The sequence below is a fragment of the Micropterus salmoides genome, unplaced genomic scaffold (assembly GCF_014851395.1).
Source record: "Micropterus salmoides isolate LMB-PRFRI ecotype aquatic unplaced genomic scaffold, ASM1485139v1 Ms_hic_scaffold_21, whole genome shotgun sequence".
NCBI classification, from domain to species: Eukaryota; Metazoa; Chordata; class Actinopteri; order Centrarchiformes; family Centrarchidae; genus Micropterus; species Micropterus salmoides.
This window is the reverse complement of record NW_024041262.1, coordinates 25,641,208-25,667,057: the sequence shown is the minus strand read 5'-3', so window position 1 is coordinate 25,667,057 and position 25,850 is coordinate 25,641,208. Positions and strand designations below refer to the sequence as shown.

The 25,850-nt window shown below is 41.8% G+C and overlaps 1 protein-coding gene across 4 annotated transcripts in view; it reads right to left on the bottom strand.

Moving 5' to 3' along the window:
* Nucleotides 1-25,850, bottom strand: part of LOC119915620 (glutamate receptor ionotropic, delta-1-like) — a 580,442-nt gene that overhangs the window by 340,183 nt on the left and 214,409 nt on the right. Inside the window, exon 1 of one of the 4 annotated variants that reach the window (XM_038735234.1) lies at nucleotides 15,362-15,645. The exons of the other annotated variants lie outside the window; for them this stretch is intronic. The gene's annotated coding sequence lies outside the window, so the exon portion shown is untranslated. Of the gene's footprint in view, nucleotides 1-15,361; nucleotides 15,646-25,850 lie in introns of those variants that run through there. 4 annotated transcript variants of the gene reach the window in all.

Genomic DNA, 25,850 nt, shown 5'->3' with positions numbered 1-25,850 from the left:
TCAGGCAGCTGACTGAGACGACCGCCCATCGAAGATTTGTCTTGATTGATTTGTACTCTTGGCGTTAATACCTGCAGCTCGGTGTCTGCTGTCACGTTTTCTGCCCGCTGACTCAAAAACACAGAGCTGCTCCGTGTCACAGAGGCTGTGAGACGCAGATATGAGATGAAAATGTGATATCTGAGTGAGTAACTATAGTCTGGATCTCGGGGGGGAGGGGGGGGTACTGAACCTGGAGTGCCACTCGTTCAGGCCATCAGCTCTACAACAGCTTCAGACGGGGATATTTTCTTGGAATGGGAGGGTTGAGGTGTGTAAATTCAAAAATCCAACATCTTGCAAAAAATATTACACAGGTTTTACAAATCGGTTCCAAAAACTGTCACACTGCCAATCCTACTACTACCACCAATACAAGACTTAATGTTAGCAAATGCTGAAGCTTTACATTGAGACTATATTCAGAGAGCCTAAGAAGAAATATGCTTTAATTAACGCTATTCTAATGACAATTTTGAAGGTTTCCAAAGGGCACAAATATGATATTACCTGAATCACAGTGAGGTGAAAACTTTAGGGGGTCACTCTTCATGGGCAACTTTTCCAGGGAAGTCACGTAAAGAAAATCATTTCAAGAGGGGAAGTATTTGTCACAGAAAAATGCTCCTCATGTCCTACTCCAAAGTGCACCTGTAGTTCATACTAGCTATGATGTTGTCACATCTGTAGTAGAAAATAGACAGATACAATGCACCGTGATATAGCATGGCTAAAAGCTGAAGACAGGTTAAGTCGTAACTCATTAACTTAAATACATACAAGCGGTATAAATATAAACAGGCAGGTGAAGAGGGCCACAATATGCTACCTAACAAACACCAAAGCAAAGAAAAACATGCCGATGCAGAGTATGCTGAGTCATACAGGATCTGAAAGGAGCAGCCGCTACACTTGATATTTCTAGAATCCAGTAAACGAGGTTATGGGAAGCAGCAGAGGAGGTTATTTGTGTAAATCCGCCTGGTAAAATAAACTGTATAGATAGTCGGCAAGATGTTCAAATGAAGATGGTCTTCTTTTACAAGCAAACACTTCTGTTTAATGTTAATCTCATGGACTTGATGTCATTTAGCGCAGGTGTAGTGGTGAATTTGTTATTTTATTGTTTACTGTAATTGCAAGCATTTGTTCATTAAACTGTACGTTTTTAGTATGGATCCCAGGAAAAAAAAAGCCTTTGCCAACAACTAATGGGGAACAAACAGAATGAGAGGGAGGTGATGAAAGGGGAAAGAGGAGGAGGAGATGTGAAGAGGAGGGAAAATGGGTGGCGATGACTGATGGAGATGGAAGAAGAGAAGAGGACTAGGTAAGTGTTGAAAGGATGAGCAAAAAGAGAGAGGAAAACAGGGGAGGAGGTGAGGAGGAGATAAGCAGGCAAATGGTTGGAGGGGGGAAAATTAATTCAGGAGAAATGAGAGAAGTGTGGAGATTAAATGAGCAACAGAAAAGAGGAAAGGGATGAAGAAAAATGATGGAATATTTGAATAAGGGCAAAAACAGGCAGGGAAGGAAAGGAAAGAAGAAGAGAGGGAATGGTAGGAGTGGGGAGGGGGAGAAGAAATAATACCAAGAGGAAAGTATTCAGGATCATTTTCTGTTCTTCTACGTTATCTTTAAACCTACACCTTTATATCACACACATTCCAGCACACAGACGTGCACACTCCTGCACTTCTCCTGCTCCTGTTCACTTCCTTAATCTTGGTGTTTGGCGAGGCTACCCTTATCATTTCCATAATTCCTGTGATAGTGCAGAGGGGGAGGAATGGTAAAACTGAAAGAAGGAGGGGGGGGAGGTAATCTGGAAAGCGAGCGGCTGCTCATCTGTCAAGATTACAGCTCTGAAATCCTGTGAAATTCTTTTTCATCTCCAAAGCAGACCTCCACCTTCTGCCATGTAATTGGTAAAATAAGAGCATTAGGTTTCAAAGGAGAGGGATGTGCCGTCGGTATGCCAGTCAGTCCTACAGCGGAGGTGAGCAACCAGGTCACATGATCGGAGTCGGGGGTAGAGTCAAGTTAAATCTGAAGACTTTAAACACGACGCACTCACTAACAGCTAAATTGTTCAAAGGTTACCCAAATGCAGATCTCACTTTCATACATGCAAATTATCTCCAGTAACTTTGATAGACATCCTTTGAACCAGATGCTCTGAGATTTTCAGTGTAAATCTGAATTTAATATGCTACCTGATCACTGAATATGTATAATGCCGCTGCCTCTACTAGTCTGCAAGTCAGTCGTCTCTTTCTTTGCATAGCTGGGAAAATTCCACTGCAGCAACTGATGTGAAAAATCTCATGTTTCATTCAAACTCTCATTTACGATCTGCTGATTTTAAGAAACACCATTAAACCGACTTAACATCAACTACGCCCTTTTTGTTTCCCTTTGAGCAGCTTTAAGGTTTGGTCAATTATTTTATATATTGCACGTAAGCTTATTCCAACACTTCACTGAAGCTGCATGACGTTAACAGCAAATGAAATATTCAAACTCAAAACTGCATGTGTTCATTGCTGCATCATCAAATTCTAGATGTTTTATAAATCATTTTACACGTCCCCCACAATTCAGTCTGTCTACCCTCCCAAAGAGCAAAGAAAAACACATATGCTATCTATTTTAGTAGTTTTATGTGTTTTTGTAAAGAATTACTGAAATCAAATATTGACATGTAAAATCAATAAGCCCTCTGCACTAGTATTGATTACTTAGGGACTATTTAGCAACTTTTAAAACACCTCATGAAGCACCTAACGACACATGTAGCGACTATTTAGGCAATATTTCTCTGTGAGCGTGCTCTCATGTGGCTGCCGCTCTCTGTACTGACACTAACAGAGGTCAGTGAGTGGAGGAGGACAGCACAGGCCGTTCTGTTGAAAACTGTTGGCAACTCTGCTCTGCACATCTAAAATTAGATTATCTGAAATGTATAGACAGCCACAGAAACTCTACTCCTGCTCCAAACACAAATGGCATAACGCTCTAACTTAGTACAACATAAATAACATTTTCAGAGGATTTAACAAATCCAAATGGTTTTTTTACCATCGAATTTGAAACTGTTTAGTTTAAATAAAGTGTTTTATTTGTTCATTTAACTCGTGTCTTATAGTTTTGCAAATAACTGTGATTTATTACCGTTGCAGAATTTTTTTTAGCTATGCTGTGTTTTTTTTTGGTCTGAAGGCCAAGAGACAGCGAGCATAGCGTTCAGGCAGGCAAACGAAGTCAGGCTCAACTCGCATCTCAGCACATCAGCAGCTGATCTCAAAGCCAGCCCACATCAGCTGATTCCTCCACTTACATTAACTGGCAAATCTCCTACAAGGCGCCTTATTTAAGCTGCTTCACTCTTCTTATGCATCTTGATGGAGAACAGTGAAACAGATCTTACAGATTCACTGTCTGTCGCTTTGAAATTGGAAATGGCCTCTGGGGCCCCTGTATTATTGAGCTTATTGATATAGATACTTTAATGAGAAGTGTAAATCATATACAATTATGTTTAATTAGAACAACATTCGTCTGAGCACACTGTTAAGTTATTACAGAAGCATTTCTAAAACATTTTCAATCGATTCAGAAAACCTGTTTATGCTCATTCTGTCATGTTGTTACATTATTAACTAATCTTATAATAATGTCCAACAATAGACTTCATTTATTCTAATTTATATCCTGACATAAATATCACACATTATTAATTTTAATTCTTTAAGTATGTACACACGCGTACTGCCAGCCACCTCATTTAGTAATGTATAGGCAGATATTCCCTTTGTTCGCTAACACAATTAACAGCATGCTGTATCTCTAATGTCAGTGCTCATCTGTCAGCTAGAGAAGCTCAGAACAACAACCCTTTTCTCTTGAAGAAGAAGAATGAGAAGAAGAAAAAGGAGAAGAAGGAGGAGAAATCGAATGATTCAGTCATGTAATTAACTGTGAAGAGCCATTTCACGCCCAGATCCTGCAGAGGAGGAGGCGAATCCAAGTTCCAGATGTGCATCAGTGTATGTGGAGTGTTTTTTCTTCATTAAGTGTGCACGACAGTACGTAAATTCCCGGAGATGAACGTGGTTGTGTGTGTGAGTGAGTGAAAGTGTCAATTTTGAAGTGTTCATGCCTGTAGAGAACCATTAGCCACAGTGTGACGACCATTTAGGCATCACATCACACACACACTCACATTCACACTGATGAAATTAACTGGCAGCCACAAACGCTTCTCACGGGCGGAAAATCCCATCCCATCCCGCTGTGACTTTTCCCTGCATGATGCCGCTGAACACAGAGCCGAGGGCGAGCCGACACTAATCCTTTTCAATTAAAATACCTTCGCTGTTAAAGGGAAAACACACATTAAAATACCTCTGCTCTCTTAGTAGTGTGGTGTGTGTGTTTTTCATCCTCGTGCTAACTGGCCAGTCAGAGAAGACGTGACATCACATCCAGATGACGAGAAAGTGTTTCAGTGATCTGAAACATTAGACATTAGCTTTTGTTGTGAAGTTGGGTGGGATACCTGAAGAAGTGTTAGTCAGATATGAAATCCTGCAGCTTTATAAAGGGCCACCCTAAAATGTTACTGCTCAATCTTTTTTTAATTGCTGCTCTTGTTAAACCAAGAACTCAGTGCATCATCATCTGCGGTCACTCGGGTCCAAGTATGACTGTCCACTATTAACGATTACTTGTGTGTTTTCAAATGTAAATGCTCCGTACAGCTTGTATAGCGCCTTTCTAGTCTTTTCGACCACTCAAAGCGCTTTTACCAACATTGCATTCACCATTCACACACAGAGCCTAAGTGCTCAAACAGAAACTAACATTCACATTCAGCCAAAGGTGGGCGTGGAGGCCTGTCCTTTAGCCACATATATTTGTGCAGTGTGGGTGAATGGGTGAATGACACTGGCAGTGGCTGTGGTTGTCAGAGCAGGATTCTCCAAGTTAAATTTAAGACTTTTTAAGACCTTTTTATTTCCACCTAGGATGAAATTTAATGCCAACTTCACTGCCGTATAATGAAAAATCTGTATGAATTTTAAGCCAGAGAAAATCATTCACCAAGTTACCTGAATTTTATAAAACATTTTATTATAATACTCACGTTCATGTTTATTTGTTTTTAATATAAGATATGTAATGTAATATAATATGCCAATTTAAATGTAAACTGCTTGAGTGATTATTTATCCAATTCTGTTTTTGAAACTAAAGGCTGCCTGAAAGCAGCCGTTTCTTTTTTCCTCGTCCTCAGTGCTCAGCACGCTGGATGTTTCCATTCACATAACGTTAAAAAACGCCGACACACAGGCACCGTCCTCGTCTCAGACACAGTTGTCTTCTCTGTTGCTGTTGTAACGTTAACTGACCAGTAACCTGCAGGCGGGTCTTCCAGCTCCCCTGTTCCATTAGCGCACGCCTATCGGCTTGTTGTGCTAACCTCAGCGCCACTGCCCTAAGACTCGTCCGCCAACTTGTTCGTATCTCTGGCCTTCTTAACTTCAGACACTTGCCCAATCTGAGGCGACAAGCTAACGTTAGCTTGTTAGTAGCCCGTCGGAGATGTTTTGTTTCCTTACAAATGACTGATTCGCGCCAGAGCTTGGATGTCAGAGCCCGTGCACCGAAAACACTCCACAGTCTGTTTACGTCAGCGTAAAGCTGAACACTGACGTAAACAGTAACGTTACCTGTGCTGCCATATAACATCAGAGTCACACCAAAAGGAGTAACGTTAAATTGTAAAGTCACACACACAAAAAAAAAATATATATTTATGACGTTACGGCATTTATGTAATCCTACAAAAGGTTTAAGACCTTTGGAAACTAAATGTAATACTTTTAAGGCCTTATTTTTCGAATATTAAATTGAAGTCCTTTTCATTACTTTTAAGACCCTGCGGGTACCCTGATTAGAAGTGGAGGATTTCACCTTCCGGTCTTGCCTTTTCTTGTCAAAGGCCCTGTTGAGGTCGTTCACTGAATGCTCCTCCATGCGTGCGCTGCCCCTCCCTTAGTTGATCATACAGCACTTGTTTTGGTTGGCATGCAGATTACATGTCCTGTCCACCGCAGTAACGGCTGCACTAGGGATGTTGGTCTCTTCCGGGACAATAATGCAACAAAATCATGGTTCTACCCTTGGTTTTGTTTAAAGGGAAACATGGGAGCTGGGTAACGTAGGTTCAGAGTAAACAGGGTTATCCAAAAAATTAAATATGTAAGAGTCAGTACGAGACAAATGCATTCATAATTAATGAGGATTCTGGACTAATTCAGAGATTATAACAACAGTTAAATGTAAGAAGCAGCATTTAATTTTAGAATTTTGTAAATGTTGAAACAGGCGTCCATCCATCCTCTAACCCGTGTCCTTCCCCTCTGCCATCTTCTGTCCTTCCATCCTTCTTTCTTCAGGCCACTGCTCTTATCCTCTCATCCATCAGTCAGTCTTCCCTTCACCCTGCAGCTGTCTCTTCTTCTTTCCTCATCGCTCACTCTCTCCTCAATCACGTTTCCTCCTCTGGCCACTCGTCCTTCCACCATTTCCCTTTTCTTTTCTTTCTTTCTTTTCTACCTCCATCTCTTCAGCATCAATCTGTCCTCTCCATGGACTGGTGCTGAGGCTTCATTATGCTCTTCCCCCTGCTCTCATATTTATTTCATAGCTAGCAGCCTTGGGAGGAAGCAGGCCCCCGCTGGCAAATGAAAGGGTGAATTTCCACATGCATTATTCTCACGTTGAGCCGCCGCAGGGTTTGTCCCAGCCCGATACGCCCCGCGGTGCCCACCAGTACGCAGACGCAGGCTGGAAGAACACATAAGGACACAAAGACATTTACAGAACAGTGGACAGGAATTTGCACATGCAGAGATACAGAGATACACCGCAACATGCAGAGGTACCATCTGTGTCACACATGAACATATGGTGAAGAGAAAACTTCACCTGTCCTCGGCGAGAACACAGAAATAAATTAAATATCTACCAAAGACATGTGTACGCATGTCTACGAGAGATATGTCGGCCCGTCATGTTCATGATGTTTCAAACATGGGAAGAGGGTAGATTTTCTCTCTTCTCTACGTCACATAATGAAAAAAACATTAACCCTTGACTGAATCAAAACTTATATCCATACTTCTCAGTGTCATAACTCACTACTGGAATCAGCTACTTACTCTTTCCAGTGACGGCAGTTTCTCTGATGTCCATCAAGCACAGAAATCCCAAAGTCCACTTTTAGACATTTGATGATGTGAAACTACAAAAGATTTCATCATTACCGAAACGTGTTCATATGTTTAAGACTTTCTTGTGCAGATTACACTAAAACTTGTTGCCAAACTGCCACTGATGTTACATAAAGGAGACATGCCACTTTAAGAATCCTCAAACCAACTCTATAGGGAAAACCTGTAATGCCAAAGATGGCGGTTGTCCTGCCTGTCCTGCTAGAATGCCAACCCGTCTTCTTTTAATAGCAGAGGCGGGAAACATATTCCAGGTAATCGTGTGGTTCCACTGACATAAGGGTTTTCTTGCGCATGCATCACTACTACTATGCATGCGCAGTAGAAGTATAACTGGTCGGGAAAAACGTTTTTTAAACCTTATTTTGAGGCAAAGTTTTCAAACTCCAGTTCTGGCTCTCTCCCCATTCATTCAGATAGAAGCCTGGTCTTGTTAGTCTGAAATAGCTGCCCAGAGGCGTTGCCAAAATGGCTGCCGAGTGGCGTGACTTGCCTATAAGGACTTTGCTTTAGATCAGCTCTAAACAAGACTATGTAACTTTTGAAAGACAAAGCACATTCTTAATCGTGCATATGGAAAGTTGAATCGACAAGAAATGTTTTGCTGCTACAGGCTATGGTGTCTACTTCTAGCTAACATTGGCGAGCTTCAGTTAGAAATGGCTGATTTTACAACTCAGTGCTTGTGCCATTGTCACCACGTGTTTAGCACTCACCATTATCCTGAAATGACCACTTGTTACTACATTAGCCACACTGGCAAATGTAGCTTTGATGCAGCTGTACACCTACCCATACGAGTTTGTATAAGATGAAGGTCTGTCAGAACTGCAATATGCTAATTCGCTTTCCAGATAATCCAGATGGTATCACTAATTTAACTGATACAGAGCTGCCGTTTGGCTTTGACCTGACTGGCTCATGGTCTGAGATTCTACGATGGGCAACATGAACATGTGGGATAAGACAACAATGACAAAATGTCCTGTGTATCAATAAAATGCACATTTCAGGCTTGAAATGTGGAAATATATAATATATCTCAAATGTGTTTAATTGTATTCTAGTGCAAAGAATTAAAGATGACACTGACACACACACACACACTCTCAGCAGAACTGAACGTCTCGCATCTTTTAATGGAACAAATAACAGGCCGTCACACCGTTTTGTCACAGGGATATCTGCATGTAAAATGTTCTAACATCCGTGTAAAATGCCCGGGTCTGCTGCTTTCTCTCCTCGATGATGGAACTTTTAAAGACCCTGTAAAAAGGCCCGACATCCTTAACGAGCCAGAACGAAAACCGAGAAGAAAGGCGAGGAGAGGAACAGGCCACGGGTGAGCAGCCCGAGTCCCTATTAACCTTGTAAATGATTCACTTGGCGGGCTGGAAGATTGAAGCCCGGCCGCTGTTTATTTAACAGACGGAGGGATGATATTCAGATTCGGAGGAGCTGTATGGATTTACAGAGTGCCCTTCAAAACGCTGCGGCTAACAGAGTATCGACAGGCCTCCAGAGCCAATTAGCCATGTTAACACACACACACACACACACACACACACACACAGTAAGGCACAACACCAGGTAATTAAAGTGTAACTACACACCCTAAACCTGTTAGCTCCCTTGCAGCATATTTTAAATACGCAGCGGGGGACTGCACAGGACATTGTCAGTATGTAGCCGAAGCCCTGCTGTTTGTCATGGGATCATCATCAAGGGAAAGAAAGCAGTCCAGTGGTGCTTCTACAGCTGCCAAGTCCAAACCATTGCGTCAAAATAGAAAAATACTTAGTACAGCAAAAAAATAGAGCTAAAGGTTGGGAGCTGCGCTCCTCTAAGCTGGGCTCCTGTAATTACAGTGCATTAAGATTCTCTTTTTAAATATAAATTTCATGATTTGAATTAGTTCCAAACGCTTGACACTGCGCCAGCAATGGCCTTGCAAGGTTCAGGATGATTTAAAACAGCAGATGGTAAGAAATGTCAACATTAACACCTGCATTAATGTGTTTCATAATTTAGTTTACAGCTCAAAAAACACAAGTGTGCCAACCTTTCTTAAAGAAGCACAAAAGAACAAGACAAAGGCAGACATGAAGAATATATGCACATACATATAACATGAACACACAGTGATTACTTACAGAAATGTGTGCAACCACATATACAGGTGCAGGTCATATAATTAGAATATCATCAAAAAGTTGATTTATTTCAGTAATTCCATTCAAAAAGTGAAACTTGGATATTATATTCATTCATTACACACAGACTGATATATTGCAAATGTTTATTTCATTTAATTGTGATGATTAAAACTGACAACTAATGAAAATCCCAAATTCAGTATCTCTGAAAATTAGAATATTACATAAGACCAATAAAAAAAAAGGATTTTTGAAATGTTGGCCAACTGAAAAGTGTGAACATGAAAAGTATGAACATGAAAAGTATGAACATGAAAAGTGTGAGCATGAAAAGTATGAGCATGTACAGCACTCAATACTTAGTTGGGGCTCCTTTTGCCTGAATTACTGCAGCAATGCGGCGTGGCATGGAGTCCATCAGTCTGTTGGCACTGCTCAGGTGTTATGAGAGCCCAGGTTGCTCTGATAGTGGCCTTCAGCTCTTCTGCATTGTTGGGTCTGGCGTATCGCATCTTCCTCTTCACAATATCCCATAGATTTTCTATAGGGTTAAGGTCAGGCCAGTGTGCTGGCCAATTAAGAACAGGGATACCATGGTCCTTAAACCAGGTACTGGTAGCTTTGGCACTGTGTGCAGGTGCCAAGTCCTGTTGGAAAATGAAATCTGCATCTCCATAAAGTTGGTCAGCAGCAGTACTGCGTTGACCTTGGACCTCAGAAAACACAGTGGACCAACACCAGCAGATGACATGGCACCCCAAACCATCACTGACTGTGGAAACTTTACACTGGACTTCAAGCAACGTGGATTCTGTGCCTCTCCTCTCTTCCTCCAGACTCTGGGACCTTGATTTCCAAAGGAAATGCAAAAGAACATAACTTTGGATCACTCAGCAGCAGTCCAGTCCTTTTTGTCTTTAGCCCAGGCGAGACGCTTCTGACGCTGTGTCTTGTTCAAGAGTGGCTTGTTCAAGAGTGGCTTGACACAAGGAATGCGACAGCTGAAACCCATGTCTTGCATACGTGTTTTTGAATGGAATTACTGAAATAATTATATGACCAGCACCTGTACACATATGCACAATTATGTACATTTAATCATGAAGACAAAAACACTTCATGAATCACAATTACACGTGATTGGATACTTGGAAACATTAAAGAAAAATAAATCCTGGGAATTAAAACTCCAGGAAAACAGCGGGGAGAGGGGAAGAGAAAGGAAAAGGATTGGCAAGCATGGGATGAATATTTCATAATTTTTCAGAATCAGATACCTTATATCATTTATGTAGTTTCTAGCAGATTATCAAAACCTTCCTGAAAACAGCCACAAAATCCAGGAAGAACAGCAACAGTACGGGGGAAGAGGAAAAGAAGAGGAAAGGCAACAACATTGTGACGTGTCTGGGATATAAGATGATTTTCAACAAACACCACATCCCTGTGCGTTTTAAACCCAACAACACTGTAAGACTGGTTCACCTGAAAGACCACACACCCAAACACAAGAAAAGCACAGTAGTGTATGCTGTCCCATGCAGCGAGGAAAGCACAGTCCTGTATATCGGGCCTCATGTGGAAACGCCAACCATCATTCAGACTCGGCCTTACGTGACTCCGACGACCGCAACAACGATCGTTCCGACACCCAGAAGCACTAATGAAGCGAGCTGTATCCATCAGCGTGGTGATAACCCCACAGAGGTTGAACCGCTGGGACTCCCTGCCAGTCAGTCAGAAGCTAACACTTCTTCAAGTATCTTCAACCCAAGTCCAGTTGCCCTTGATTTTAACCTTCCTTGGATAGAACACTTCTGATTTTCAATTTACACTCATTTAAGCCCTCAGACAAGATCATAAAATCTAACAATGCTTAAATTGTAAACCCGGAGATCCTGAAACACATAGAAGCTGCTGTTCTGGGTCACGGTCAAATAATCCACAGTGCTTGGAGCACATTGGACAATACTTATTTAGCATTATTTATTTACATTTATTAATCAGAACGTTCACAATAGTCACTTAAAAGCAGCAGGATGAGGCTTGTAGAAACAGAAACGGTGTCTCTCTCTCTGACTGTCCGTTCACTTCCCTGTCTTTTCCCTTCTGTCTGTGGATCACTGCTACAACCGTGGGAAAAGAAAATCAGGGCCGCAAGTTCTATTTACAACCATGATAAGCAAACAGGCTGAGAAAACAAACTAAGTGACGTGTTCTGTCCGTCTGTCTATTGATCTCCTCCGGTCTGTTTCAGTACAGTCAACAGCGCTGCAGCATCCGATCCAGACTCATTTCACCTCATAAACGCCCACTTGTTTATCTGTGGGGCTTACGGTAATGATACGGCAAAATATTTAGACATTAAAAAGCATTTAGGCACTTGCCAGCATACATTACTACCAGCATCAGTGGGGTTTGCAGATTTTCCAGATCCAATCAAATAAGTGACACCCTAAAAAACGCCCGTGCACACATCCATTCAGAGCTGTGGATCAATAAGTCTCCCCATCTGATTTCACCACAAACAGCCATTTTTACAAAAACCAGTGGCAGTCAGACCACCAATCTATAGTCTGGGCACTGATGTTATTGCATTTGAATATTTTTCCTCCTTTTTTAAGAACAGATCGATTTTCAACAGCTTGAAACCTGATTTTTATTTTTAAATGCATCAAAATTATGCACAATTTAATCTGGACACTGTTCGCCTGAGGTGAGGACAGTTCAGGGTACGTTTTCAGAAACATGTTGTGATGAGAAATATCAGGAGGAAATACTGATGATCAGGGGCCTCATTTATAAAACTGTGCGTAGGATTCATGTCAAAAGGTTGAGTATGGACTAAACACAGCGTGCATTCCCGTCCCACGCTGATTTCTCTTTATAAATCACAATCATTTCTAAATTTGGCGCATGTGAGCGAGCTTCCTGTGCCACCCTTTAACTCCCATAGTTGCCTATAAATAGTCATCGAAACGCCCTTAATTAATACGAACACATACTGACTGCCTGAAGAAAAAGAAAGAAAAAGAAATTTCACACAGTTTAAGTTCTTGTTGTGGAGGTTGAAGCAAGAGATAGGAAATTGTGTTTGACAGAGTGTTTGTGTCCCGGAGGAAAGGGGACACCAGATCTCGACCCCCTTAATGAGTCCTACAAACGCGACGAGACACTATTGACTCAGTTAAGGAGGAGTTAAAAGAAATTAGTGTTAAGCTCAAATGGCTGGGGATAAGACAACAAACGTGATAATATATGAAACTAAACTACTCGACTGAGGTAATGAAAACCGTTTCAGTTTAAATATAATTTGTACTGCTGTCTGCCTTATTTATGCAAGTGTTTAATAATTACAGATCAAATCAAATACCATTTCCAATTACACTGTACAACATATTTGAGTGTTTTATTTCTATTTCTTTTAATTATCGGAGTCATTTTTCCACGTACCCCCTGGCAACTGCAGAAATACAGCTGTTTGGGAGTCACTACTGTAAAGTACAGCACTGACAGGCTGCTGTATGTCGTGGAGAAGTCAAAACCAATCAAACACAGACTTAGTGGAAAAGCTAAACATAAGAGAGTCTGCGAATGCATCAACAGGCAGACATCTCCAAACTTTTCCTGCACACAACTGCATTTTGACAAATAGGAAACGTTGCTTGTGATGGATTATCTATCACATGCATGTTTGAGGTACTGAAGCTAAACCTAAGCCTTGGCTCGGAAGACAGGAAATCAATCTAAACTCTGAACGGAGTACCGCTGACAGTACTGTGAGGTATGTGTGGTAACAAAAAGTGTAAAGACCTAAATTCGGCATAATGTGATAAAACATATACATTAATCCAAGTTTAAGGCCACTGAAGATTCATGTTTTATATTTTAGAACTCATCAACTTTTCTTCTGGATGGGAAGTATTACTGCACAGACCTGAGACATAAACTGGAAGATTTACAAGAGCTGTAGGAAACTTGTCTTATGTTTAAAAGCCATTTTAACAGCATCCCCCACCCAAACAAGACTGGAATAATGTGGGAGAAAATTTTGAAATGACCAACATTACTAAATATATCGGTTGTCCATAAACATCTCCAAAAAGACAGAGTGAAAGGGAGAGAGAGAGATTTCATTTGCATGTCAGCTTGTGTGCGATTGGCTGTGTGAAGCTCTCAGTGAAGCTGTACTAGCTGGCTTGGGTTCATTTTAATCTACTCATCCTCTCCATGAAAGGACGTGTCAGTCAGAATACACTGCCAAAAACAGAGAAGGAGAGGGATGAGAGGGACAGAGGACTAAAATTAGATGACGGCAAGATTGAAGTTGAGAGGGGAATGTTGAGGTAGACTGATAAGAGACATGAGAGCGAGTGGGAGAATTTGTAAATAATAAAATAAAAAGAAAAAAGATGTGTTCTTGAAGAAGGTAGGCGTTGCATGAAGTGTGTGTGTGAGAGAGAGGGGGGGGGGGCAGATCTATTCACATGTTGCCAGTGAGAACTGAGGAGTTTTTGGAAGAAAAACCCGGCAACCAGAGAACAAAACCAAGAATGCGCTCTGAAATTTTTATACACAAGTCTACATTTACATATGACTTTCATTGATATTTCTGTATTCAGGGAGTATCTCAGAGCAGTTCAGAAAGGGATCAACAACTCAGCTAAAGTCTAGACTATCTGTGTTGAACTGAATCAGATCAAACCCATGAACTCAGCTGAGAGTCCAGATGGCAAAAAAAAGAGGAGCTTCTCAGTCAGATTTCTGTGCTGAAGTGATGCCAGTCCACCTAATAGATGTTCATTTCATTCATGAAAAGGATGATAGGAAGTTGAGCTCAGAACTTCCACTTCCTTTGTGTTTTGGAACTTGGCCACAGAGACGATGACGTTTAATATTTAACTTTATGGACAAACAAATGACAAACAGACCTTTATAACGAGAATATAACAAATCAGCAGCCTCTGTAGCTGCTGCTGATAGAAACTGTGTTTTTAATATAGTTTGCAAGGTCGTGAGGGGGTGAGAGTATTCTGTGAATGGGGACACATTTAGGGTAACAACCAAGAGCCAAAAGACCCACAATCCAGGCTCTACTGACCCGTGACAAACCAAAGATCAAGGACCTGATAACCCATTAGAAAAGGTTGAAAAGGTGTCCAGGTTTAGAAACTAATAAGTCCAGGACCTACTGACTCATTAGAAACCATGAAATATTTTCTAACTGAACCTGCTCAGATGGGCGGGAACACTTGATCCGTCTTACTTTAGTGTACTGACCTACATGTTCACCTATTGACAACCGCTGAGAGCTCAAAGTGACACTGAGTCAGTGTCCATTAACCATCACATACTCTCAAGCACTTAACAGCAGCATATAAAGTACAGGACATTCAAGAAAACAAAGCCCTTAATGGACATGGCCGTCGTGGACTGTCCCCAGACAGGCTTCCCAAAGTCCTACAGCGGTTTCCTTTCATGACAATTAAACAAAATCAATCGATAAACACAAAACTACAAGTACACGACATTTTAACACGAGACCAGACATCGCTGCAGAACAGGAGGAGTGTTCAGTTGGCTTACCTTCAGTGTCCAAACCACAGGAGGAGGAGGAGGGAGCAGAGCAGGTGGAGCAGCCGGCACAGCGGGGCAGCACCGAGAAAGAGAGACATTTAATCAGAATTAGAGTAAGAATGGAGTGCTTTTGGAATTTGAATAAGATGCTGTAAACCAGGTGGGTAAAGAATCACCAACAAACAGCCAAACACAACTAAATCCTTTAATCTACACCACAGCTGACCAATCAGCATCTGGAGCCACACTAACTGGCTGTTAAAGCAGTGTGAGCAGCTGGTATGTTACCCAGGTGAAGCAGTTAGTTTGGCAGGTAATCAGCCACGACTGATTCTGGTCGGCTGCTCGGGGCTCTGGGAGTTTTGGTGCCTGTGGTTAAAAAATGTCGGTTTCCTGCCCTGACTGCAAATGATTCAGACTTTGCGCGGACACACACACACACACACTCTCAGGAGGTCATTTCCGTGGCAAAAGTGTCCCCACTGTGTCAGTGTGGTGTCATTTCCATCGCAGTGACGCCGGCCATCTGGGACGCAGACTGGACAGACTCTCTGTTTCACAACAAAAAGCAGCCTGACGACAAATAACAACAAGAGAAAACTTTTTACTTCCACTCTTTGTTTAATCAGCGATCCATGCTGACTCCAAAGCAAACACGCGGCAGCAAAGGTCAACGCCACTGCTGCCAATACTGTCCTTCTCAGATTATCAAAATGTCTGCTCAAATACCTCAGTACTGACGTGTAGCAGGAAAACATGCCAATAATTTAGACATCACTTCTGGTGCTTTCAAAAAATGATTAGACACCCAAAACAAAAAAAAGGTTGGTAATATGGTGAAGATGATGTGAGGTACTCACATGACCAACAACACGTGACCTTTAAGAGCAGGGACAGAGGTATTAAACAAGCAGTTTATGGTGATATAACCCCAGAATCAAATAGTTTTGACATGATCTCGATGATTCACCCTGCTCTCCTGACTTGTTTTCTCACCCATTCATTATTTTCATTCAGTCAGAAGACACAGCACAGTATCAAGCTGAGAAAACCTTCCAGCGTCGAATGAGGTCTTTTTTGAGGAATTGTAGATAATATCCAGTGTTGTCTTACAAGTCAAACAACAAATATCAAGGTCTCTGCATGAGGGAATACTCGATATATCTTTGAGGTTGAGAGATTTGGTGACACTTTGGCAGCAATCCCAACTGATTAGCTACATTTTAAATTATACAGCATTGCAGAGGTCACAAATCAATATTTGCCTTTTGTTTTATATTAACAATGGGCACATTTCCAGTGTGTAATGTGAAAGTTGTTGCACAGACACAACTCTGTTTTCCAGCAGCAGCAAGCAGCTGTCTGCTGTACACTACCTGCCCGGCACCACACAGCAGACAAAGTTAGAGACTAGCCTGTGAAGAAAGTGAAACATCCACCAACCTAAGAGCCACATAGCTTTCTCAGGAGTTGGTGGAGACCAAACCAGAGCAATAAGTTGAGTTCTCACATTCATCAGAGGGCCACAAACACAACTCTAATGTTGGCCTGCGTCTGTGATACGTGTCAGTGTACTTGGCCAAAATGAACAAACGCATGTTAAGGTGTTAGTATTGCCTAGTATCAGTAACACAGTGCAATCAATCATTTTAAGAGTAATCAAAACCAAAATTTAGAACCTCTAACCAACATAATTTAACCATGTCAGTTATTGCATTATTTATATTTCCCCCGCTGCGTGTGTTAATGTACTTCCCCCTTTAAAACATACTACCGCGTGCGTGGTCACGTGACTCACCCCATCCAGTCTTGCTAAGCTACCAGACCGGAGTGTGAAGCTCGGGGAGATTTTAGCTAGCGCTTACAGCATTCACTTTCCAGCATTTGGGGAAATAACAGATAGACTTCACACTGTGACCTACACTGTACACATTTGCGGCCAGACTGAAAACTGACTCCGTCACTTTCTGCCGCTCGCTCTCTCACATGCGCTCGCCCACACACTCCATTTCCATTAAAAGACTTAACTCTGCTGCTCCCATACCAGCACAGATGGCCCTTTTTTAGAATCAGGAGAGGAAGCTAGCCAAGCGTAGAGTGTAGCCTTGCTTGCACAGTGTGCGAGTGAAAATCATTAGTTGTGCATTGATATTAATGAGTGAAAGCAGCCATTCATTCAGCACCATTGATGCGCTGAATATAGGAGGGAAGACTCTGTTATATACTGTCACAGACTGCCTGGCGTATCCCACCTTTTACTGTTGAGCATATTTATAGAACCTTTAAATTTAATAAGGATAAAATTAATTGCTTATTTATCATAATTGAGGTGGAATGTCCAAACATTTGCGATTTGGATTTCAGGTCTTATCCTCCAGCACTAGTACCAAAGGTAGCTGGATTGGAAGAGGAGAAAGTTGAGGGAGATTTTAGTAAGAAAATCTAAATGAAACTATAAAAGTGTGGGTGTGTGTGTTCATGGTGATCTTTTGAGAATACCTGGATGATATGATAATGTGTCCGTTCACTGAATAGCTAAGTAGCCCACCAAAGCAGTCTCCCCAAAGTATTGTGTATTCCTTCTCTAATAAGTGTGAAAGGGATTAGTTAGCAGCAGTAATAAAGAGCTGCTGGATGGCTGAAACAAGGATTCAGAGCAGGGTGAGAGGGTTTGTTCACAGCGGATAGAGGAGGGAAATGAGCTAACACATTACTGCCAGAGGCCCAGAATCCTAGGGGGCACGACCAAAGAGAGAGCGAGCTGTTTCACTGCCTTGAAGCAAAGTCAATCCTGATCAAATGCTGATTGTAGTACTCGCAAATATGTCACTCTCTCACGCACACCCACACCTGCCTCTTGCCCAGAGGCAGGTAGATATGAGAAGTGTTAGCATTAGACCATCACTGGCCTCTATTAGTCTCAGAGCTGTCAATCATCCCCATGTCCTCCAAACACCCACAGCCCCCCCTCATATGGACAAACTCCATTCAACCCTAACACACAAACACACACAGCCACCAAGGTCAAACATTTGCTGTTCACACACAGCGTGGATTGTGGGTAAATGTTGCAAAGACACACACACTGGACCGCCAACTGTCAGTCAACTGAGACCAATGCCCACCTGACTCTAGCTTGCTTTTAAATTACATCATCCCCTCAGCTGACACACAATCAGCGGTTCAGGGGTCATGCAGGTGACAGTTTGCCTCTCCCCGGTCACTGACAGAGAGAAGACGAGGAGGATGAAGACAAATGGCTGTGAGAGTCCAGGTTGTTTACAGACTTTATTTTCTTCTGACCCTCTGGCGGTCGTTCTGGAGGTCACCTGCTCACGGGGTAAAATACACCTGCAATTGTGAATTGTGGGGCAGTTGCATTGTACAGCGCCAGAAAGAGTAATGAAAAGGACAGAAAGTTGTGAACACTTGTGAGAGGACAATAAAAAAACGCGAGTCTCCCATGAAAATAGGGAGGGTTAGCAAGTAGGACCTAACCGGAGCTAACATCTTTTTTTTTTGTATCGCCTCAATCAAGGTTCCAAGTGAGCTGAGGCGATAACAAAAGGTGACTTGAAAACACAGCAGACTACTGATTGGTCAGAGAGAATCGTCACTATTCACTGCGGGCATCATTGCGCGGCAGACGGGAGCCAGCAACATTTTATATGCAACAATTTGTGTCATTTCGTCACAAAACCCACTTCTGAGAAGTTTTGAGGCCAGAAATCAAATGTGTAGATTTCAAATATTGACGGAAAATTGATGGTGGATTGAAAAATATTCTTAAACGCTTGCAGAGTTGAGAACCTCCACAAGTGCTGGCAGAGGAAGCTAACGAGCCACCGTAGGGGGAAGCTAATGACCACAGCAGCGAACACAGTCCAGCAACAACGGCAGAAGATAACACAGCAGTGGTTGTTGTGTGCGGCGTTGCTGTGACGACCAGCTACATTGAGGGGGTGCTATCTGCTACGCAAAGCTGAGGACAGCGGGCAAAAAGCGAGTCGAGTTAGTACCAGCGGTGGGAAAGGGGCTATTATTGTTAAGACCAAGCCGGAGCTAAACAGAGAAAAAACACTGGTTTTGCAACAATCAGGTGGATACAAACACAACTGTCACTCTGTGTCTGCTGGATGTGTAAATTATCAACTGTTTGATAACATTTACCCCATATAAACTTGTTAAGGTGATAATATGTCATGGTTGTTGCTTGTGGGGATTAGAAACCTGCTCTAAAGTCACTGCGTCTTTTAGCTAGCTTTGTAAGAACTCTGTTTGGAGCATCATTGGGTGACTGGAAAGTAGGTATATAGAAGAAGCAGGGAACCAGCTGCTGTGAAGCCAGTGTGAATCATGGTGAGGTGTGTGTGTGTGTGTTGTCAGAGCGAGCCAGCAAATTAAAAATCACCAAGAGAGGATTGAATTAAATTATCATTATTATTGTTATTATTTCACAGCAGTGTGCGTGATGCTGGTGTCGCGGCCGCCCTTCGGGACAGGAAGAGGATCTGAAGAAAAATGCGCGACATGCATTTCAACACTATGTGGGTGTCACAAAAGTCCTGTTTTCATTGTGTGTGTGGGTATCTCTGTGTGTGCTTGTGCAGTTGTGTGTGTATAATGTTTTTCAATGGTGTTTGAGTGACTGAGACTGTATTTGCATGCTCATGAGCATTAGTTGCCTTCGGTCCGACTGTTTGTTATATATTTGTTAGCTGTCCGTCACTAAAGGCGTGTGACCAGATTTCAATTAAATATGGAAAAATTTTAGACCAGAGGAACGAGGAGGAAGCCTTTAGTGTGGATCTGCATTTATAAGCAGTTAATGTTAAGCTAGAAATTTATCTTAGGCCTTGATTCAAAGATGATATAATATGAAAAGGTAATGCTCTTCCACCAAAAGACATTTTAAATTTTTATTGCAAAACATTTTTTAACCTCAACACATTTCATCTTACACAATCTACAACCAATTTGAAAAATACATTTTGATCTGAGCTTGAAAAGAGCCGTTTAATTCAATTAGAATCAGAATCAGCTTCACAGCGAAGTAGGTGTTTTGGTGACGTGGTGCATTAAAATAAAAATATATATATATATATATATATATATATATATATATATATATATATATTCTGGGAGAGTAGTCATACATAAACTTTGTAAGTAAAATTTACCAACCGCTTCAACTCTTGAAAAGTGGTGCTACAGCAAGACAATAAATGTATAAAGCCGCCTCTCAGTGGTCATTACTCTTATACAGACCTGAAATATTCACACAAACAGGTTTGTGCATAAATCTTGGCAGCACGTCAGCAAAGTGCTATGATCCACATTCAGATAAAACATTTAAGATTTTCTTCTGATAAAATAATCTACCTGTCTGTGTGTGAGCGCGCTCTCATTTGTCTGTGTAAAACTTGTTGTACTTGTGTATCTGTAACTTTGGCACAGCATTTCCCTACCTAAACATTTGCAATAATACTGAGCGAACGCACACACAGGCCTTCTGTATCTCCACTTCCCTAACACACACAAAAATCAAAAACATTCATAAGTGCAATGAGCAGAATTGCCATGCATGCGTAAATACTCCCAGCATACTCCCATGTTAAATATATTACCACAGAAACCGTGTACACTCGTGTAAAACGTCAAAGAGATGCGACTCTGAGCCTCTGAGCAGCTCTCCTCTGTGTCCAGAGAGGCTTAGCAGGCTAGCTGCAGCATTAACAAGACTAACCTCATGCATAATTGAGGAGCAGTGATCTTGACCCAGTTATACAGTGGGTGAGATGATCACAGTGGGGAGTGCTTCTTATTAAATATCTGATATCAGCCAATCAGACGGCTTCTCTCTCTGACTGAGTGTGTGACTGATGACACCGCCTGCTGCCTGCAGGATGGATCGATGCTGCACTTTCTATGTGAGAGACTAATGAGGCTTTTTCATCTGATGCTAACACAAATATGTTAGCATGATCACCATTGTCTGCATCAGTAAGTACATGACTGCATGTTTCTCCACTTTGAGAGTGTGTTTGATCAGACTGTGTATGTGCGACCCCCCTGTCATCTGGGTGACTTGGAGATGATACTTAAGGTAATTTCATGGCCACTTTCTGAGGTAAAAAATTTAACCAGTGTTCGAATCATCTTCCATTTTTAACTCAAATTAGTTTTGTTTTTTTTCGTTTTTGGCATATTCCTAACATATTGGAGTAGTTTTTTCCTATTGAGGTCCCTGAGTGACATCTAACACCTCTGGCTGTTTTAAAGGTCAAAGGTAATGCACTGGGACCATAAAATGGTTATTACCCCAGGCCAGTTTCCTCCCACCATCTGCCTCACCTGAACACATAAGACCTAGAGAAATACAATGCTAAGATGAGGAAGTAGTTGGCATACATAATTCTATTTAGTTAAATTACTACCTTAACATTTAACCTGTGTTTCTTGAGCCATCTTACTGCTATGATCACTGCAAGAGACTGTCGTCCCCAGACAAATGAGAACTCATTTCAGCAAATCCCCCAAAACAACATCTGTTTGTGTTCAAGCGACAAAGCCTTCTAGCAGCTGTAGTAATTACTATTCTTGTCCATTTGGGGCAAAAGGGGAAGTCAGGCGACTATTATTGTTGTTATTAAAGAGCCACAAAGGGCTCGTGGTGGATGACTGGGACAACCAAACATGTAGCCTTAACATGGCAGACTGCTGTTTGTTCACGCCTCTTTTAACCACCGTGTCATTTCCCTGACCTTAACCACATGGTTATTATTGTAACCATGACAAAGATGGCGCCCTAACCTTAATGAAGTAGTAAGTTTCCCACAATGTTTCAGATCATAAAACTGTTTGATTTTTAAATCGCAGAAGTTTTCTATGGTGGCGTCAGATCAACCTTTTCATTTGCACCACAAAGGTTTGTGGACGCTGTGGACAACCACCACCACCACAACCCTTTTAATTGCTAATAGCCCTATATCTTGGTGATATTTACTGAACAAATTCCATGAAATTTTAATGAGTTTAATTTGTCTCACGCAGTGCAACACATCTCCTTCACATACAGTTGCTCAGGTTGTTGGTCTGTGGAATGTTGGTCCACTCCTCTTCAGTGGCTGAGCGAAGTTGCAGTCAGGTCGAGACCCCGATGAGGACGGCGAACATGCTGATAAGCTTTCCTGAGACGTTCCTGACAGTTTGTGCTGAAATTCTTTGGTTATGCAAACCAATTGTTGCAGCAGCTGTCCAGGTGGCTGGTCTCAGACAATCTTGGAGGTGAAGATGCTGGATGTGGAGGTCCTGGGCTGGTGTGGTTACACGTGGTCTGCGGTTCTGAGGCCAGTTGGATGTACTGCAACAGCTCTGGTGGACATTCCTGCAGTCAGCATGCCAACTGCACACTCCCTCAAAACTTGCAACATCTGTGGCATCGTGCTGTGTGATGGAACTGCACATTTTGGAGTGGCCTTTTATTGTGGCCAGCCTAAGGCCTTTTATTGTGGCCAGCCTAAGGGACACCTGTGCAATCCCCATGCTGTCTGATCAGCATCTTGATATGCCACACCTGTGAGGTGGATGGATTATCTCAGCAAAGGAGAAGTGCTCACTAACACAGATTCTGACAGATTTGTGACCAATATTTGAGAGAAATAGGCCTTTTGTGTACATAGAGAAAGTCTGAGATCTTTGAGTTCAGCTCATGATGTATGAAGGCAAAAACAAAAGTTTTGCGTTTATAATTTTGTTCAGTGGATGTGCACTCACAACTGTATGTGAGTGCATGTGTGTGGTGAAGGTCATTATCTCAGTGTCGTGCAGGTTAACAGAGGGGCAGATTCTCTCAGAGTATTGATCGTTTCCAATAATGATCAGCTGTCCGAGACTAGAGACAAGGAGCTCTGCAGGGTCAAGTGGAGTGTGTTTACTGTGCAGAAGTAATCAAGTGAAATATTTAGAATGAATATAAAATAGGTAAAGTGAAACTAGCACTCATACTAAGAGAAACACATCAGACTGTGGCTGAGTTTGTATTTACGTATGTTGTATGTACGTTTTTTTTGCAGCGATGCTTTATTTCGAGTTGAATTGAGAACTTTTACTTTGAAAAATTCTAAACGACATTAAAAGAGTCTGTAGCTGCTTGACACACCTCTGAAAGAGCCGTCAGACAATGTGATTCCACTAAATGTCCTCTGCCTGGAGATACTGGGGAAATTAACAAGCGTCCGTAGGTTGATGGATGTGGATCAAACGCCGGAACGCACAAACACTGCAGCACATGCCGTGATCTGAGAAACAGTCAATCAATTTGTTGAAGAGGGGGGAAAAAATTCTCCCAACATGGGATCGAACACAAAACCTTGTAGGTGAGAGTCTTCCGTTTTATCAACTGAGCTACCCAAACCGTAACATGCAGTTTAAATGTCTTATGTTCTCACCCACCATCTAATTGATAAAAAAACTGCTCTGATGCTAAACTTATTTGCGACCCCTGCTGTATATTACTACTTCTTCAAACATACATATTCAACGAAGTGAGCATCTCCACTGCCGGACTTCTACAAGAAGAAACGGTTCATTATGTAAGGTCTTTACTCACCACTGAAAACATAGTTATGGATCGTATATTGCATTTCTGTCAATAGATCCTCAGAAACATTACACACTGGACCTTTAAGAAAACATCATGTTTAGCGTTAGCCACCAACTTTGGTTAATTTACGTTATGAGAGTCTACATGTCTCTGCTAAACAGCGACCTCTGTAGCCACAAGTGGTGACTACAAATCAACTGCAACACTTCCCCGATTGTCTTGAGCTCTTTGTTTTGATGACGTGATAGCAGACATCTCATGGCAGGAACAAGCTAATGTAATTAACAACATGGACTGAAAAGAAAATTGGAGGATTTTGTTGCTTTTAAATTAATTCTTTTTATTTGTAGGAGAAGAAAATCTGCACTTTCATCCAAGTTTAATATTTAAACATGTTTTTCCTCATAATTTTCTTGAAATGAGAAAATAGCTATAGAGGACAGAGATAATTCTTCTCTAGCACAATTGAACTCCATTTGACTAAAGATTAAAACTGAGTTTTCTCTTCCAGTGTATTTGGACAATTTTGTTTAGCATATTAAAATGTAACCGTAACCCTACATTTCCTGTGCTTGGATTGGAAACCATAAGACGTGCTCTTCCAAAGAAGAATGGAGCATGAACAGAACATAAAGCCAGTTTTTAAATAACACATCTGTTCTTCTGTAAGAGTCAACCTGCTTCCTCAGAAAAATAGGACATAAAAAGCCAAGAAGCCAGAAATAAGTCTCAGCGTTTAACAAAAAACATTACTGCTCCGGTCTTTCAAGAATGACCATAAAAAAAAAAACACTGCTGCTGCATTAAACTAGAAATAAACGAATGACACCCTGCAGGCAGATCAGAAAAATTAAGATTTGAAGAGTGAGCCGTAGATGAGATGAGGCTTTTAAGGTGAATATCATCTGCAGCATCGCCTCCCCAGAGAAGACGTTTGGACAGAGAGTAATTGATGTGGAGGCGCGCTTGTTTCATTACATGTTGTCAGCACAAACAGCAACAACAGCTCTCCTGACAGCTGTAGAGGAGAGAAACTGACACCGAGGTTAGCCTGTTTCATTACTCCTCCTGATAGAGCTGTTTGACTAAACATGTAGCCGCTGCACGGGAACCTTGTCAATTCATTTGTGAAGTTCATGTCAGCCTGCAAGATGATGAGAACAAACAGGGGAAAAACATTCATTCAAACATTTACTCTCAAACTAAGCACTCCCACAGAGAAAACAGCACCTTTTTCCCCAGTGCCGTTTCTCACCTTTTCACAAATGTACCGGACACTACACCTTAAAGAATACTGATTATATTCACAATCAATTAATCCCTTGATTTTTTCAATACAATGCTGAAAATTGACCATCACAATTTTTCCAGAGCTTAAGTTGACGTTTAGCACGTGTCTGCTGCTTTCCTTTCTGAGATTTTTAACAGATTTGCTGATAATTGCTATACGTGTCAGAGGTCGCACGCCTCTGGAGCAACGAGGGGTTGGGTGTCTTGCTCAGAGATACATTGGTGAATGTGTCAGAGTGGGGGATTGAATCCGGGTCGCAAGAAGGCATATGTCTTATCCACTGCTCCATCGCCATCCATTTACATATCATCACCTTTTAAGTTAATATCTTGAACCTGTTAACAAACAGCTGCCTATTTTCACACATCCAGCAGTTACAGAGCAACATGATCTTCCATGTGGAGTCATGTTTGTGTCGCCTGCCGAATGCGAGTCCAATATTCTGTCTCTTAGCTCTGTTTTTGGCCTCCACCAGCTCCTGAGGGAAATATCTGGCTCAACAATGAGCTGAAACTCACAACAGAGCTCTGTAAAGCCGAGGGCAGCAGATTTAGGTTCTATGTAGGTTCACTCCCAGAGACACTTTTCACATTGTTTTCACATTTCATGTTGTGTTAATCTTCATCCAACACAGTATTACTTTTCAACTTTGGAACTTTGGGCATCCTCAAGCAGGTATCGTCTGAGGTCACGGCCTCTTCTTCCTGAACTGATCTGCCTTGCAGCAGTACTTCCTTGCGGAGGCAACGCTAGGTTTGTTGCCAAGTCAAAAACACCGGCAATAAATCTACACTCAACTGCCAGAATGAAGACACCAGACACATACAAACCAATCAGCCTACATATCTAACCTCACAGGTTTTGGGAACTCTCCAGACTTT